We start from the raw sequence: 17626 nt of genomic DNA on the forward strand, positions 1-17626 counted from the left end.
AGTCTCATATGTTATCACTTTCATATACTAGTGGGAATTTTTCATTATAGAACTTGGCTTGTATATTCCAATGATGGGCTTCCTCAAAATGCCCTAGGTCTTCGTGAGCAAGCGAGTTGGATGCACACCCACTTAGTTTGGTTTGGCCTACTAGATTGATCTTTCTTGCAATGGGATAAGTGCTTAGCTTTGGGTTCAATATTGCGGTGTCCTTTCCCAATGACAGTAGGGGCAGCAAGGCACATATTGTATTGTTGCCATCGAGGATAACAAGATGGGGTTTATATCATATTGCATGAGTTTATCCCTCTACATCATGTCATCTTGCTTAAAGCCTTACTCTGTTCTCTTGAACTTAATACTCTAGATGCATGCTGGATAGTGGTCGATGTGTGGAGTAATAGTAGTAGATGCAAGCAGGAGTCGGTCTACTTGTCTCGGATGTGATGCCTATATACATGATCATACCTAGATATTCTCATAACTATGCTCAATTCTGTCAATTGCTCAACAGTAATTTGTTTACCCATCGTGAATACTTATGCTCTTGAGAGAAGACACTAGTGAAACCTATGGCCCCCGGGTCTATTTTCCATCATATTAATCTTCCAATACTTAGTTGTTTCCTTTGCCATTTATTTTACTTTGCATCTTTTATTTCTCTTTATCATAAAAATACCAAAAATATTATCTTATCATATCTATCAGATCTCACTCTTGTAAGTGACCTGTAGGGATTGACAACCCCTTATCGCGTTGGTTGCGAGGATTTATTTGTTTGTGTAGGTGTGAGGGACTCGTGCGTGGCCTCCTACTGGATTGATACCTTGGTTCTCAAAAACTAAGGGAAATACTTACGCTACTTTGCTACATCACCCTTTCCTCTTCAAGGGAAAACCAACGCAAGTGCTCAAGAGGTAGCAGGGGGACACATCCTCGAAGGGGGAAACTGCTCCTCTAGTGCCAAGGGGTTTGTAACCTCAAACGGGTCATTGACCATCTCAGTAGTGGCAGTGAGCGTATCTGGGGTCGGCTCGATGGTTGCCTCCATCTTCTTGGAGCTCTCTGTCTTGTGGGGATCAGCCTCCTGCGTCTGCTCCAATATCGGCAGATCTTTGCCTGGTTCTCCTTGGTCCATCATGAAACCGACGAATACTAGGAGACTACTGAAAGGAAAACACAATCACAATGACAATGAAACAAAAAAGAGAGTGAGGATCAGTTACTGCTTTGCAAAAGTTCTTTTTTTTCTCTGGACGAAAATATACCAGTATCACGGATCCACTTACCTTCTCTTCATTGGGAGAGAAGAGCAGTGGCAGATGCGAGTGTTGGCTTTCTTGAAGACAGCGATGGAGAAGGGGATTCAGCGAAGAGTGAAATGATGGTTTCTTCGTCTGTCAAACTTAGACTGCGGGGAGGTGGGGTTTTGTGATACGACGGCTCGTTAGTGCCGCGCTATGACCGGGGTGACTCTCCGCCTGCATACTGCCTTCTAATTTGGTGGATGGCATTTGGGCCTGTGCGCGGCATGGCCCGCATGTCGGTGAACAAAAGTAAAATAGCATTCAGTAGAGGGTTATGTTTCGATGACCTAGGAGGAACCAGAAGCGGTAGTGCATCCACTCTACTAGTATTATAATTAATTGTTTTTCTGGTAGCTGTAGAGTGTCTTCATTGTACTAGTAGTAATTGTTTCTATTTATGCAATAGGACGGGATAAGAAAGTTATAACCAATCGGTGGATTCGTAAGCACCGGGATTTTCTCACTTCTCATGACATTCGATTGAAGATAATAACGCTAGAATGATATGTAGCCAACCATGAAAACACTAGATTTGTCACATTCTTCCTGCTGAATGCGAGGTTACTATTGTCCATCAGGCTTAAGTTTATCAGCAGCATGGTTTTGACGGATGGGTATGTCTAAGAGCAAAAAAAGGAGTTTCAGGTGGGCAAAAGAGCTTCTGAACATGCCGAGGTTCTATTTACACCATCTATTTACAACATATTGTGGTCATAACCCAGTAAATTTTACGACCCAGGATGTTCATTCTATGGACCTGACCGATCCATTTCACTGTGACTGCCAAAAACAGTGCTGGAGTTAGATGTTGTTGCCCTTTTCAACCTGGGTTTTGTCTAAACCTGATGAACAATTAACCCTCGTGCTTTTGTACAGTTTGTAAGCTGGAGTTAGATGTTTTTGCCCTTTTCAACTCGGTTGTGACTGCCATATTTTCTTTGAAACAAGGAAAATGGCTTGCCATTTGTTTAATTTAGAGTGAAATATTGTAACAAATCCCAACCAAGGGAAATAGCATCACTCTCGCCGGCTGCTTGAGCTCACTGTGCATTACAGAAGCCAAGTGATTAGCCCCCACGAGCACCCACAAACTTATTTTGAACTAGCACACCAAATGGGCTGTAAATTTTCATAGGAAAGGCTGCATGACCATGACAGATTTTGATTCTGACATTTGGGACCCGCGAGGAAATAGCCTATCCAACGTGGTGTGGACTTACTAGCAAGTCAACAAACGTTTCTTCCTACCAGTCGTTGGATTGACATCACACATCTGTCGTGTATCTTCTATCTCTGGTCTTCTTCCTCGAGCCGCCCAAACCAAACCACCCCGTCGACTCCACCTGCTCCCTCCTCCCATGGCTGGTTGCGCCTCCGCCAACCTACCATACCCTCCAACGTTGGCCAGTCCCTCCCTCTATTCCCCCACACGTCATGTTATTCTCCGGCGATGTCAGCCCCAACATGCACCCGCACCCGAACCAGTCAACCCTCGTACTCTCCTCCGCCTGCGAGTGGACCGGCACATCTTCCACGGCTCCTGTTCGTTCCGTCCGAGGCCTCGCCATCGTCCTCGACCTTGGTTCGCTCGCCATGTGCGGTGTGCCGCCCTCTTGCATTGTCAACGCCATCAACAACCGAGAGGAACGAGGATATGACTATACGTGGAGAGTATGACAGTAGGTACCCACCAGCGTCATGGTAGTACGCAAGCAAGTGCTTCGTTATAACAAGCCCCAAAAATGGTTACCCCTAATGGTTGGACATCTGGGGCTCACGCCATTGTGAACGTAGTCAATAAACAAGAGAATTACACAACGAGCGGCTGACACCAGGAACCCAGCAGGTCGCACCATTGTTATTTACTTTTTTAGGAACAAGTAGTTGTTATTTATACTAGTTTTAGCGACAGATCAGGGTAACAACGGGGCTGTGCGGAGGCTGTGGCCCATCTAGCCAGGGTTTTATTTATGTTTACCACATCATGAGCCCTGTTGTGTTTTTTTCTTGCTAAAAATGGCTACCCCAGTTCTACTATTTTAAGAAATACCCAAACGAGGCCTACTTGCTTTATCAGCCCTGCTGGGCTGCAAATCTTTCAAACGAGGAGAGAGTTTCATTCGGCTTGCCCAGAAATGGGTTGTACATTTTTAAAACACATCAAACCGGGAATTAGTTTCATTTTTTTAATTACAAGATTTTAAATTCCATTGATTTTTATTCCTGGACAATTATTTGGATTTTATATTTATATAAAGTATTGTTCAAAATAGTTTGAATGTGACTCGATATTTCGGGATTAAAAACATTTGATCGCACTGAAATATGCAAAATTTCATATAATTTTAACCATGGCCACAATATGGGGTGTAATGCTAACAAAAAGAAGATGGGCTCCAAAAAAAATCTTAAGAATTGGCAAATGGGCTGTAAATTATTAGAAATAATGGCAGATGGGTTGTATGTTGTTTTCCATAGATTTGAGGCTGACTTGTGCGCCTACTACAGGTTGACGTGTATGCTTTCCTAAAAAATAAGGTTCACGCACACGCAACATCGTGTCAACTTAGTCAACACACGAGAGCAGTGACTGTTGGATGTCCATCCAACAGTCGTCGTGCTTCTTCAATCTCTGCTCTTCCTGCTCTAGCCACTCAAACAAGCGCCCGCGAGACTGCCTGCTCCCTCCTCCCTCGGCCGGCTATGCTGCCACGCAGGCCTCACCACCCCATCGTTCTCCCATCGCTGGCTTAGCCATCCCTCTACTCACCCACACCTACTGTTATTCTCTGGCGACGACAGACGAACCAGTAAACCCTCGCACTCCCCTACATGTGGGAAACAATTGCCGAGTTTTCCCTGGCTCCGTGACGTTCCCTTCCTAGGCCTCGCCGACTCGCCGTCGTCCACCGCCCTGGTGCTCTCGGCGCGGCGTGGTCAACATGGTCAACGAACAACATGCATCGGAAGTGGACTGTACGTGGAGAGGTTGATAGTTGGGTCCACAGCTGCTTGCAAGGAAATGCCTCCTGATTACGCACAAAATAATGATTTCTCCATGTGACAGCTGGGACCCACCGAAAGGGCTTGTGTATTTCGCGAAAAAACGTTCCCCCGCTAACAGGTCGGACCCATTAGCTATATCTTCGCACGCAAGGAAGTGCCTTGTTATTACGCACAAAAAATGAATACCCCCTGCTAGCTGGGACCCACCATAGTGGGAGGATGACTTGTGGGCCTACTAAGATGACGGGGACGAAGGGCTTTGTCAACTTAGTCAATATGAATGATTCTAGCTCCAGTGACCGTTCGATGTCCATCCAACGGCCGTAGTGCTTCTTCAACCTCTGGTCTTGTTGCTCCAGCCGCCCAAACAAGCGTCAGCCGTGCCGCCTGCTCCTGCCTCCCGTGTCCGGCTGTGCTGCCACCGCTGGCCATGCCATCCCTCTATACTCACCCACACCTCCTGTTATTCTTCGGTGATGGCAGCCTCACACCGCAGCTGTAGCAATCAACCCACGTACTCCCCTTCACGTGGGCATCCACTGTCACGTCTTCCCCGGCTCTGTGTCGTCCCCTTCCTAGGCCTCGTCGTCGTCCACCGCCCTGGTGCTCTCAGCGCGGCGTGGTTAATATGGTCAACGAACGACTTCTGTCGGAACATTATTGTACATGGAGAGGCTGACAGCTGGGTCCACGACCGCAGCAAGGAAGTGCCTCTTATTATGCGCAAAGTAATTATTCCTCCACTTGACAGCAGGGACCTACCGGATGGGCCACCGTATTCGCGAAAAAAATTGTTTCCCCCTGACTGCTGGGACCCACCAGCTACATCTTCGCACACAAGGAAGTGTGTCCATGTTACGGGAAAAAAATGATTCGCCCCCCTGACTGCTGGGACCCACCACCTACATCTTCGCACGCAAGGAAGTGCCTGATAATCAGGACCCACCTGGTCGAAGCATACGTAGCTTTGTCATTCTGGTCGCGAACGTGTACGTACATACTGGTCAATGTAGAGGCGTGCACGTGTCATAGTAGAGGCGCGCGCGTGTCGTATTAGAGGCGCGCACGTAGCATGTACACGTACGTACAGCGCCCAGGGTGCAAGAAAGAAAATACGTCCACATACGTACATACGGGCGGGGTCTCGAACGCCTACTCGCGCATACGTATGGCCAAGGCTTGTGTACATGGATGGGTCGGAATGGAGAAGCTGCGCCATCGTCGTGTTCATGGGGAGGCAACGGAGTGCGTCTTGTTCATCGGGAGGCAACGGAACACGTGATGTTCATCAGGAGCCAACCGGCTTGGACGGAACAGGCAATGGAAATGAGGTCTGGCGTATCGCAGAACAGAGGAAACGACCTTGTGTTCGACCGGCCACGGTGGAAACGGGATCCTGTTCATCGGGAGGGGCCTGGCGTACCGCAAAATGGAGGAAACGGACCTCCTATGGTCGAAACGGGGTCCTGTTGATTGGGAGGGGTGTGGCGTACCGCAACGGAGGAAACCGACTTGTGTTGGAGTGTTACGGTCGAAACGGGGGTCCTATTCATCAGGAGGGGTGTGGCGTACCGCAAAACGGGACTCCACGAGATACTGTTCATCTCCACCGTCGACCTCCTCCAGCCTCCATGGGGTACTATTCACCCACCGTCGACCTCCTCCAGCCTCCACCTACGACTGTTCATCCACGGGCTCCTGTTCATCCAGCCTCCACCGCGCTACTGTTCAACCAGCCCTCCCCACGGGGGTCTTGTTCAACCACCCCTCCATGGGCTACTGTTCAACCACCCCTCCATGGGCTACTATTCAACCACCCCTCCATGGGCTGCTATTCATCCAGCCCTCCACCGGCTACTGTTCAACCAGCCCTCCACAGGCTCCTGTTCATCCTGCCCTCCACGGGGTCCTGTTCATCCACCGGCTCGATCGATCGGGGTATTGTTCATCCAGCGGCAACGGCCTCTACTACCACGGGTTCCTGTTCATCCAACCCCCACCGGGAACTGTTCATGCAAAGCCCCCAACAACGCTCATTGTTCATCCAGAGGCAGCATCGATCGGCTTTAGTTAGCAGCAGCAGCGAAGGAATCGCTCGATCGGGTTCAGTTAACAACCATCGATCGATCGGGTTTAGTAACGCGTAGCCTGTAGTGCAATCGCTCAGGTTCAGTTAGAGCACAATGCCTCGCTCGGGTTTAGTTAGAGTGCAACGCCTCGCACACACATGCGTACGTACGAGAGAAACGCGCAACGCTCGGCCCCCGACCAGCCACCATAATGGGGAACTCCCTGATATTTTCCTCGCCCTCGCTTCTACCACAGTTTTTTCCGTCATGGACGGCCCAAAGAATGTCATGCAGCTGCGTCTCCGGCCCGCCTAGGACGAAAAGCCCATTTTCTGTCATGATTTTTTGTCATAGAAGAAGGACCCCACCACATCTATGATGATACCGGGTTTTGTCACAACTATTGTCATAGAAGTGTCATAAGTATGATAGAAAAAAATTTCGTTCAGCCCAAAATGTCATGGATGTGTCTTTTTTGCAGTGTATGTTGATGATATCATTTTTGGTTCTCCTAACAAGTCTTTCAACGATGAGTTTGCCGCACTAATGACCGAGAAGTTTGAGATCTCTATGATGGGAGAGTTGAAGTTCTTTCTTGGGTTCGAAGTCTAGCAAAGAAGAGAAGGAACTTTCATCAACCAAGACAAGTATACCCAAGACATGCTCAAGAGATTTAAGCTAGGTGATGTCAAGTCGGTCAAGTTTCCAATGCCCGCCAAATGCAAGCTTGATAGTGATCCCAATGGTAAAGCGGTGGATCAAAAGGTATATCACTCCATGATTGGATCCTTGCTTTACCTTTGTGCATCTAGACCGGATATCATGTTGAGTGTGGGATTTGTGCACAGTTTCAAGCCGCACCTAAGGAAAGTCACTATGTGGTAGTCAAGCGAATCTTTCGATATTTGGCTCATACCCCAAATTTGGCTTATGTTACCCCAAAGGACCAAGCTTTGATCTCATGGGTTACTCGGATTCGGATTGGGTGGGAGATTGTGTGGATAGGAAGTCAACTTCCGAAGGGTGCCAATTCCTTGGTCGCTCTTTGGTGAGTTGGTCTTCGAAGAAGCAAAATTTGTGTCCCTCTCGTCCACCGAGGCCGAGTATGTAGCCGTCGCAAGTTGTTGTGCACAATTGCTATGGATGAGGCAAACTTTAAAGGATTACGGTGTCACTTGTGAAAAGGTGCCTCTTCTATGTGACAATGAAAGTGCTATCGAGATTTCTCTCCATCTGGTGCAACATAGCAAGATGAAGCATATTGAGATTGGTCATCATTTCATTAGGGATCACATCAAGCGGGAAGATATTGATATCATCTACATCAACACTCAAGAGCAACTAGCGGATATCTTCACCAAGCTTCTAGATGAAGCAAGATTTCGCGAGTTAAGGCATGAGCTAAATATCACGGATTTGACAAATGTGGCTTGAATCTAGGCACATCCCACCGCACTCATCATTATATCTTGTTCTAGATGTACGCATGGACATAGGGGGAGTGTTGTTCTCTCAATGAACTCTCCCTCCCCCCCCATTATGCATAGATCGATCATGTCTTTCACATTAGCCATTTTTATGGTACTTGTGCTTCAAAGATGAGTTTAGGTCATGGTCCCAAGGTTAAAATCTTCGTGGTGCCATACCGCGTGACTCAAACATAGGTGGCCTCGGCCACCGCCCTCTCTTTGAGAGTTGTGTGGTTTTCCTTTTTCTCCAGTTGGTTTGGTTTGTGTTTATTGTGTTTTGCTTCTAGTCCCTCCATGGGTGCATCTCTGGTTTTTGGTTGTGTTTTGCTCTTTGAGTTGCTCCACTGGCTCTTCTCGGTGTTTCTTTTTATTGGAGCTAGGCCTTTTCCTTTCCTGTCTCGTCGAGTTTGTGCTGGGCAGTACTACCACTGTGGATGAGCAGTACTACCACTGAGTAGCATCAAGCGGTACTACCACCCTCCCGAGCGGTACTACCTCTGCGGGGTAGGACTGGGGGTTATGAATCGGGCAGGGGGAGTTTCACTACCCCATACCCATTTGAGTTTTCTCTCCCCATCTGTTCCTCTCTCGCTCCAACGACGAACTCATCGCAGGAGGCCGCCGCCGGGCTGCCTTCTCCGGGCTGTCCTTTGCATTTCTAACCGATGGAATCAATCCCCACCCCTTACTCTTGCCATGCATGCTGGTATTGCCCCATTCTTCTCCTCGTTGCTTCTAGTTTTCAAATCTAGGCTTTTGGGGTAATAGTCTTAGCATTTATCGTTTTTTGGCCAAATCGAGGCTTGAGTAGGATGTTGAAGGTTGCTAGACTAGTTGGATTGATGTTTGGTAGGAGTATTTTTGAATTTGGCACCCCCGGTAGTACCGGATCTAGCAGCGGCTGTGGCCGGACCGTTGTCCTCTGCCTCAGGCGGTACTACCTCTCCCTTGGAGGGTACTACCGCTTGCTAGGAAAGGTACTACCGCTCGGGGTGCTGGCCTCCACTTTTATCATACCAATCATTGATTTGTGTTGCTCTTCTACTGGCATATGCTCGTTTTGTTGGCTTTCTTTGCTAGTGTTTGTGTTGTTCCAGGTGATGGCACTTCGGAGCCCCCCGTCCATCGTATCAACCCCGCACATCCTAGATGATCAAAGCGCTATCGCACTTCTGAGGCAGCTATGGCTTCGTCTAGTGTTCCTCCAACTCAGCCCAAGCCTCCTTCCAAGCAAGTTACGAGCAAGCCCAAGCCGAAGACCAAGTCTATGACTGAGATACCTGCTAAGGAGTTCTATGTGGCCCATCGCTGCAACCCGTATGCTCAAGATCAAGATCCAGCTCTTGTTAACCGCCCCTTCTGGAACCGGTTTCAGTGGTCAGTCTTCTTTGAAGTGCTCAAAGCAAATAAGAAACTCTATGTAGATGTCCGCTCCATCGACATTGCCTATTTGGAGAAGGATCGTGCCTAATCTATAACTCCAAATGAAAAGATTTATATATGAAAAATTATCAGAAAAATTCAATCTATCTATCTGTACATTTTTCATGCATGTTTGAGCAAGTTAACCCCACTGTTTAGGATAAAACATGATTAGGGTAAATTTGAAAAATAGGTTTGGAGTTGGAATTTGATGTAGTTTGAATTCCACTTCAATTAAAATGACTTGCTATTGCATTAGCTCAATTCAGTACCTTAATATGTCATATCATTCATTTGCTTGTGCATTGCATTGAATTGAATGTTGTTTCTGTTCCTTTGTCGGTGTTGTTCCCTCTCGGTAGACGTTGTTCCGACGATGCGATCGATGACACTGATGAAGACACAATGTTATCTTCAGAAGTGACAGGCAAGCAACCCCCTTGAGCATTCCGATACAATCCCACTCTCTCGCTCTTGCTCTATTTTGCTACATTAGGACAACAACATTGGCGAGGCACTAGAGATGTGTGCTCAGTTAAACATTCTCAAGCCCATGGAGTTCAACAAGGATTTTGATGCGGATATGGTGGCTCAGTTTTATGCCACGGTTCACCTTGGCACTGATGAGGAAAGAACATTGCCTTGGATGACCAATGGTAGACTTCTCTCAGTCAAATGGAAGGTGTTCATGGAACTGTTAGGTGCTGAAGATCAGGGGCTTGAAAACCCGGTTGGCTTTCATCCTATCAAGAATGCCACTTCTACTCACAAGCAGGTTCTCTAGCCCTACGGCACACTGAAGGTTAACCCCGAGACAGGGATGAAGACTGCTACCTCTTGAGCATGCGTTGGTTTTCCCTTGAAGAGGAAAGGGTGATGCAGCAAACTAGTGTAAGTGTTTCCCTCAGTTTTTCAGAACCAAGGTATCAATCCAGTAGGAGACTACACGCAAATCCCCTAGTACCTGCACAAACAAACAAGAACCTCGCAACCAACGCGATAAAGGGCTTGTCAATCCCTTCACGGTCACTTACGAGAGTGAGATCTGATAGAGATAATAAGATAAATATTTTTTGTATTTTTGTGGTATAGATTGGAAAATAAAGATTGCAAAATAAATAGTAAACTATAATTGTAGATTGGAAACTTATATGATGTATAGTAGACCCGAGGGCCATAGGTTTCACTAGTGGCTTCTCTCAAGATAGCATGTATTACGGTTGGTGAACAAATTACTGCTGAGCAATTGATAGAAAAGCGCATAGTTATGATGATATCTAAGGCAATGATCATGAATATAGGCATCACATCCGTGACAAGTAGACCGAAACGATTCTGCATCTACTACTATTAATCCACACATCGACCGCTATCCAGCATGCATCTAGAGTATTAAGTTCATAAGAATGGAGTAACACTTTAGGCAAGATGACATGATGTAGAGGGATAAACTCAAGCAATATGATATAAACCCCATCTTTTTATCCTCGATGGCAACAATACAATACATGTCATTTCCCTTTCTATCACTGGGATCGAGCACCGCAAGATTGAACCCAAAGCTAAGCACTTCTCCCATTGCAAGAAAGATCAATCTAGTAGGCCAAACCAAACTGATAATTCGAAGAGACTTGCAAAGATATCAAATCATGCATATAAGAATTCAGAGAAGAATAAAATAGTAGTCATAGATAATCAAGTCATAAACCCACAATTCATCGGCTCTTGGCAAACACACCGCAAAAAGAGTTACATCGCATAGATCTCCAAGAAGATCGAGGAGAAGTTTGTATTGAGATCCAAAGAGAGAGAAGAAACCATCTAGCTAATAACTATGGACCCGAAGGTCTGGGTAAACTACTCACAAATCATCGAAGAGGCTATGGTGTTGATGTAGAAGCCCTCCGTGATCGAATCCCCCTCCGGCAAATCGCCGGAAAAGGCCCCAAGATGGGATCTCACAGGAACAGAAGGTTGCGGCAGTGGACAAGGTGTTTCGTTGCTCTCCCCGAAGGTTTCAGGGTATGAGAGTATATATATGTGAAAGAAGTAGGTCGGTGGAGCTGTGAGGGGCCCACGAGGGTGGGGGCGCGCCCAGCCCCCTAGGGCGCACCCTCCTGCCACGTGGCTTCCTCACTGCTTCCTTGACGTCCACTCCAAGTCTCCTGGACTGCATTTGTTCCAAAAAGATCCTTGCGAAGGTTTCATTCCGTTTGGATTCCGTTTGATATTCCTTTTCTGTGAAACACTGAAATAGGCAAAAACAGCAAATTGCACTGGGCTTTAGATTATATAGGTGAAAGAAGTAGGTCGGTGGAGCAAACAGCAAATTGCTCTCCTCGAAGGTTTCAGGGTATGAGAGTATATATAGGTGAAATAAGTAGGTCGGTGGAGCTGCGAGGGGCCCATGAGGGTGGGGGGCATGCCCACCCCCTGGGGCGCGCCCTCCTGCCTCGTGGCTTCTTCGCTGCTTCCCTAACGTCCACTCCAAGCCTCCTGGATTGCATTTTTTTCCAAAAAAAGATCCCCGCGAAGGTTTCATTCCGTTTGACATTCCTTTTCTGCGAAACATTGAAATAGGCAAAAAAAACAACAAATTGCACTGGGCTTTCGGTTAATAGGTTAGTCGAAAAATAATATAAAAGGTATATTAAAGCCCATTAAATATCCAAAATAGATAATATAATAGCATGGAACAATAAAAAATTATAGATACGTTGGACACGTATCAAAGACTTATGAGTTGTTTCCTTTTCTGGACATCCTTCATCGCATCTTTAGGAACACTCTCTTCCCTCGCATTGCAAACTTGGATATGGTGCATTCGTACCTCGTGGACATGTTACTATTTTGCCAGCATGAGAAGGACAACAACACAGGAGATTCCTTGGATATTTCTCATGTCATGTGGTCAGAGCTCCTCTCTGCCATCACTGAGCGCAAGTGCCCCATCTATGCCCCCTACCTGATGTTGCTCATTGAGAAGGCATGGGCACACACTTACACCGGTGTCTTGTTGGAGACCGGTGACTTGGTCTCTCACGCGTTAAGCATCTGAGACAGAAGGAGCATTAGGGCACTCCTATTCTGGAGACTGAGATTATGTTCGATACTGACGAGGCTGAGGCTGATGATGATGAGAACTATGAGCCCTCTGGAGTGGAGACTTCATGGGCTAAGAAGCTCAAGCGCAAGATGAGGAAGCTTTTCTGCATGGAGTTTCACGGGTAGTATATGGCACATGCGTCTAAGAAGAAGTCACGCAGCCGTCACAAGGCTCTTATACTCTACCTGGGTGCGGAGGTTACTAGTGGTTCAGAGGGCAAGATCACTGATGAGGAGGAGTGGATTTCTCAGCACTGTCCTTGGACAGATTCAGAGACTGAGCAGCGGGCTGCTGATGACGGAGGCGCGGGCGACCACGCGGGGATGTGATGATGGAGATCGTCGGCTTTGCTATCACCTGTGACCGTAGTAGCACTCTTTGCCCTTTTTGGTGTCTTGATGCCAAAGGGGGAGAGAGTTGAGGTATTTGTCGAGTTGCGAGTGTGTCTTATTTGCCTTGTCTTTCTCTCTCGCAAACTCTTTTATCGGTCATTTGCTTTGGTTTGTGCTTACGAGACCTGGTTACCCTGTCATATGGTGTGAGACATATGCTATCCTATCTTATTATTATCTTATGCGTGTCTAGTACTTTGGTAGTATGTGAGTTGCATGCTTAACTTATGATTCTATTTTGCTCACTTACTACACCCTTGCATCCTGGCTTATGTCTCTCTTATTATAGATGCAAGTGTTGTCAGGCTATAAAATATAGGGGGAGTGTTGATCCTAATGTGTGTACTTTGCATTCCAAAGGCACTCCTAATTAAGTGCACACATCTAGGAGGAGCCCGTCTATATTTTGTAGTCTCTGGGGTTTGCTTATTCTCTTGTCATATATTTACGCAAATCTGTGTTGTCATCAATCCACCAAAAGGGGGGAGATTGTTAGGGCATGTCTCTCTCTAAGTGGTTTTGGTGATTGATGACAATGCTTTTATGGACTAATCGTGTGCATTGATGATACGTTTCCAATGTATCTATAATTTTTGATTGTTCCATGCTATTATATTATCTGTTTTGGATGTTTTATATGCATTAATATGCTATTTTATATGATTATTGGGACTAACCTATTAACCTAGAGCCTAGTGCCAGTTTTTATTTTTATTTTCCTTATTTTAGAGTTTCAGAGAAAAGGAATACCAAACGGAGTCCAAACGGAATAAAACTTTCACCATGATTTTTCTTGGACCAGAAGACACCCAGGAGACTTGGAGTACAAGTCGGAGGAGCCTCAAGGCAGCCACAAGGGTGGAGGGTGCGCCCAGGGGGGTGGGGCGCCCCCCCCCCCCCGACCTTGCGGGCCCCTCGTAGCTCCCCTGACCTAATTCGTTCGCCTATATATACTCTTATACCCCGAAAACATCCAGGGGAGCCACGAAACCACTTTTCCACCACCACAACCTTATATACCCATGAGATCCCATCTTGGGGCCTTTTTTGGCATCCTGCCGGAGGGGGAATCGATCACGGAGGGCTTCTACATCAACACCATTGCCTCTCCGATGAAGCGTGAGTGGATTACTTCAGACCTATGGGTCCATAGCTACTAGCTAGATGGCTTCTTCTCTCTCTTTTATTCTCAATACCATGTTCTCCTCGATGTTCTTGGAGATCTATTCGATGTAACTCTTTTGCGGTGTGTTTGCCGAGATCCGATGAATTGTGGATTTAGGATCAACTTATCTATGAATATTATTTGAATCTCCTCTGAATTGTTATATGCATGATTTGATATCTTTGCAAGTCTCTTCAAACTGTCGATTTGGTTTGGCCAACTAGATTGGTTTTTCTTGCAATGGGAGAAGTGCTTAGCTTTGGGTTCAATCTTGCAGTGTCCTTTCCCAGTGACAGTAGGGGCAGCAAGGCATGAAGTTGGCTCGAAGACCTGTCCAGCCGTATTGTATTGTTGCCATCGAGGATAACAAGATGGGGTTTTCATCATATTTCTTGAGTTAATCCCGCTACATCATGTCATCTTGCTTAATGTGTTACTCTGTTCTTATGAACTTAATACTCTAGATGCAGGTAGGAGTCGGTCGATGTGTGGAGTAATAGTAGTAGATGCAGAATCGTTTCGATCTACTTGACACGGACGTGATGCCTATATTCATGATCATTACCTTAGATATCGCCATAACTTTGCGCTTTTCTATCAATTGCTCGCCAGTAATTTGTTCACCCACCATAATAATTTCTATCTCGAGAGAAGCCACTTGTGAAACCTATGGCCCTGGGGTCTATTTTCCATCATATAAGTTTCCGATCTACAAATTCTAGTTTACTTTCCTTTGCAATCTTTTACTTTCCGTTCCATAAAACAAAAATATTACTTTACTGTTTATCCATCTCTATCAGATCTCACTTTGTGAATAACCGTGAAGGGATTGACAACCCCTTTGTCATTGGTTGCAAGTTGGTGTTTGTTTGTGCATGTATTCGGTGGCTTGTTGCATAGTCTCCTACTGGATTGATACCTTGGTTCTCAAAACTGAGAGAAATACTCACGTTACTTTGCTGCATCATCCTTTCCTCTTCAAGGGAAAAACCAACGCAAGCTCAAGAGGTAGGAAGAAGGATTTCTGGCGCCGTTGCCAGGGAGATCTACACCAAGCCAAGACATACCAAGTACCCATCTTAAACTCTCATCTCTCACATTACATTATTCGCCATTCACTTCTCGTTTTCCTCTCCCCCACTTCTAAAACGATTTTCGAAAAGATTCGCCTTTTCTTCGCCTCCCTTCCGTTCGTCTTCTTCGTTCACCTTCTGCGTGTTTATTTCGCTTCGATGGCTAGTGCTCCTATCCTTGTTAGCACTCCTGATAATGAGGTTCTTAATTTCAAACAAAGGGAAGGAGAAAAATTTAAACATGCTTGGTATAGAATTTGCAATGCTCAAAATAGATATACTTGAAAGCAATCTACTGTTGTTCTTCTTCGCAACTTTTATGTAGGTGCTACACCTTGGAATAGATATGTTCTAGATACCATTACCGGGGGAAATTTCTTGGGGAGCCATACTTTCGATTCTTATAATGCCATGATAGATTTGCTAGGCCCGCCACCTCTTTTGGTTAATGGAACTATTTTAACTTTGGAACATGTTATGCAAACATTGGACATTATTGAAAATAAAATTGCTTCAGTTGAGTTGATTGAAAATTTGGATAAAAAGATTCATAATCAGATTACTCAATATGGATCTCAAGTAGAGTTACTTTAAAGAATATTAAGGAAAAGGAACCAATAGTTAATCAAAATATAGATCAAGATTCTACTAGAATTGGCAAGCTAGAAGATATTATTACCAACTTGGGTTCCGCTTTTTCCTCCGTTAAAACTACTCAAAATCTTCCTCCTACCAAGATTGCCAAGTTTACTTATGTTCCTAAGAATAAGGGTGACTCTTCTAGTAAAAATAATGAAGATCTCAAATCAATTAGTATTCACCCCAGTTTTCTCGATATTATTAAGGAACCTATCGTCACGAATGAATCTCTTGATTTCTTGCCTAGGAGTTTGATCTTCTGTAAAACCAAAGAATCTCCCAAGAGTCATAAGTGTGTGATTGAAGATTTGCATGCCAAAGATGATAATACTTAGATCTATTCGTGTTTTTATGCCTAGCTAGGGGCGTTAAACAATAGCGCTTGTTGGGAGGCAACCCAATTTTATTTTTGTTCTTACTTTTTAGGTTGTGTTTTGCTTTGAATAAATCATCTAGCCTCTGGTTAGATGTGTTTTTTGTGTGTTTTAATTAGTGTTTGTGCCAAGTAAGACCGTTCGGATAGCTTACAATGATAGTTAATTTGATCTTGCTGAAAAATAGAAACTTTTGCACCCAGGAGATTAGTTTTAACTTTTAACAGAAGTGCGATAAAATACTGATTATTTATGAAGAGGATTTATAAACAAATTATCTAGGACTTCCTAATTTCTCAGAATTTTTGGAGTTACATAAGTATTCGAAATCTCTAGATTGCTACAGACTATTCTGTTTTTGACAGATTCTATTTTTTCGAGTGTTGTTTGCTTATTTTGATGCATCTATGGCTAGTATCGGGGGGTATGAACCATGTAAACTTTGGAATACAGTAGATATTACACCAATATAAATAAAGAATGAGTTCACAACAGTAACAAAACTGGTGATTTATTTTCTTATACTAACGGAGCTTGCAAGATTTTCTGTTGGAGTTTTGTGTTGTGAAGTTTTCAAGTTTTGGGTAAGGATTTCATGGACTATGGAATAAGGAGTGGCAAGAGCCTAATCTTGGGGATGCACAAGGCACCCCAAGGTAATATTCAAGGATGTCAAAAAGCGTAAGCTTGGGGATGCCCTGGAAAGGCATCCCCTCTTTCGTCTTCGTCTATTGGTAACTTTACTTGAGGATATATTTTTATTCATCACATGATATGTGTTTTGCTTGTCGTGTGTTGTGTGATTTGATCTTTGCTTTTTAGTTTGCCACAATCATCCTTATTGTACACACCTTTTGAGAGAGACACGCATGCATTGTGATTTATTAGAATGCTCTATGTGCTTCACTTATATTTTTTGAGCTAGGCAAATTTGCTCTAGTGCTTCACTTATATCTTTTTAGAGCACGGTGGTGGTTTTATTTTATAGAAATTTATGAACTCTCGTACTTCACTTATATTATTTTGAGAGTCTCTAAACAACATGGTAATTTGCTTTGGTTATGAATTTAGTCCTAATATGATAGGCATCCAAGAGGTATATAATAAAAACTTTCATATAAAGTGCATTGAATACTATGAGAATTTTGATTCCTTATGATTGTTTTGAGATATGAAGATGGTGATATTAGAGTCATGCTAGTAAGTAGTTGTGAATTTGATAAATACTTGTGTTAAGGTTTGTGAGTCCCGTGGCATGCACGTATGGTGAACCATTATGTAACGAAGTTGGAGCATGAGATGTTTTTTGATTGACTTCCTTATGAGTGGCAGTCGGGGATGAGCGATCGTCTTTTCCTACCAATCTATCACCCTAGGAGCATGCACATAGTACTTTGTTTCGATGACTAATAGATTTTTGCAATAAGTATGTGAGTTCTTTATGACTAATGTTGAGTCCATGGATTATACGCACTCTCACCTTTTCGCCATTGCTAGCCTCTCTAGTACCGCACAACTTTCACCGGTACCATAAACCCACCACATATCCTTCCTCGAAACAGCCACCATACCTACCTATTATGGCATTTCCATAGCCTTTCCGA

This window comes from Triticum aestivum, chromosome 3A (genome assembly GCF_018294505.1).
Source record: "Triticum aestivum cultivar Chinese Spring chromosome 3A, IWGSC CS RefSeq v2.1, whole genome shotgun sequence".
In the NCBI taxonomy this organism is placed as follows: Eukaryota; Viridiplantae; Streptophyta; class Magnoliopsida; order Poales; family Poaceae; genus Triticum; species Triticum aestivum.